At 41.7% G+C, this 1,636-nt stretch overlaps 1 pseudogene; it reads left to right on the top strand.

Moving 5' to 3' along the window:
• Nucleotides 1-263: 263 nt before the first annotated feature.
• Nucleotides 264-1,046, top strand: LOC108530550 (cytochrome c-like; annotated as a pseudogene).
• Nucleotides 1,047-1,636: the final 590 nt, after the last annotated feature.

Below are 1,636 nucleotides of genomic sequence, written 5' to 3'. Positions count from 1 at the left end.
GTCAACGTCTGTACCCATGTATACAGTTTGTATTCCCATTTATATGTCAATGTCTGTACCCCTGTATGGGTCATAGGTTGGCTTCTTCAGAGCAGACCCTGAAATGGAGATTCATATGCAAGTGATTTATTAAGGAAATGTTTCTAAGAGAAACCAGTGAGGGAGTAAAGAAAGCAGAACAAGAAGGAGGAGCCAAATAAGGCTATGTTCTTAGGCAAAAGTCCAGCAGAGGGTAGATTTGAGCCTGATCCTGAAGGGGAAGTCTGAAGTGTACATCATCCCAACTCAAGGCAAGGGGGTTGGGCTTTCACTCTCCCCATTCCAACATCCAACAATCATTGTAAACTCCCAGACACCTCTGGCTGTCTGTGTTAATGGGCTAGTGCTAATTCCCAGTAGCCTAAGAGCCATTCACCAAAGAAGATCCAGGAGTGCTTTTGAAAGCACATTAAGTGAGGTGTGGAGAGTTCTGTGGAGCACCAACATTTTCTGCTAGAATGTTCCTAGGTGTGCTGATCTCCCCAGCCTCACTGGCTATCTCTTCTCAGTCTCCTTTAAGTGTTCCACTTACGAGAGAGTGGGGACGTCCTGCTTCAGAGCGGGAATCTTCATTGCGCCAGCGACTAAAAAGAGAATTAAATATGGGTGATGTTGAGAAAGGCAAGAAGATTTTTATTATGAAGTGTTCCCAGTGCCACACCATTGAAAAGGAAGGCAAGCACAAGACTGGGCCAAATCTCCACGGTCTCTTCAGGCAGAAGACAGGTCAGGCCCCTGGATACTCTTACACAGCCGCCAATAAGAACAAAGGCATCACCTGGGGAGAGGATACACTGATGGAGTATTTGGAGAATCCCAAGAAGTACATCCCTAGAACAAAAATGACTTTGTCGGCATTAAGAAGAAGGAAGAAAGGGCAGACTTGATAGCTTATCTCAAAAAAGCTACTAATGAGTAATAATTGGCCACTGCCTTATTTATTACAAAACAAATGTCTCATGACTTTTTTATGTGTACCGTACTTTAATAGATCTCATACACCAGAATTCAGATTATGAATGACTGACAGAATATTTTGTTGAGCAGTCCTGATTTAAAACTAAGACTGGCTTGTGGTTAAATGAGTATGTTCAGTTTTTGAATTTTAATAGCAATTCCAATTCAGGAAATGCTATCACTGTTTACCCCTTCTAAAGATATGATTAGACTTTGTTAGTAATGTTCAACTTTTCGCAAAGATGGTGAATGTCATCTTAAAACTTACTAGAGATTGGTTTTATATTTAGATTTATATAGCTGGTTATGTGAATATATTTAAATACTGGGGAAATTCCTTCACCGTCTCAGAACCAAGCAAGATTCACCTGTGTTTTGTGCTCATTTGCCTCTTAAAGGCAAGGGTTGAAGATAAATAAGGTAGCAATGTCTAGAGTTTTGGCCTTAATGATGCCAATCTAATTATAATTCCCTGTATTTAAAATGGTTCCTTTTATTTATTGAAAAGCATTTTAGTATGGTTTATGCCTGTAGTCCCAGCTCCTCAGGAGGCTGAGGCAGGAGAATGGCGTAAACCCGGGAGGTGGAGCTTGCAGTGAGCTGAGATCCGGCCACTGCACTCCAGTCCGGGCTACAGAGC

This window comes from Rhinopithecus bieti, unplaced genomic scaffold (genome assembly GCF_001698545.2).
Source record: "Rhinopithecus bieti isolate Rb0 unplaced genomic scaffold, ASM169854v2 scaffold_6946, whole genome shotgun sequence".
In the NCBI taxonomy this organism is placed as follows: Eukaryota; Metazoa; Chordata; class Mammalia; order Primates; family Cercopithecidae; genus Rhinopithecus; species Rhinopithecus bieti.
This window is presented reverse-complemented; position numbering and strand designations above follow the sequence as displayed.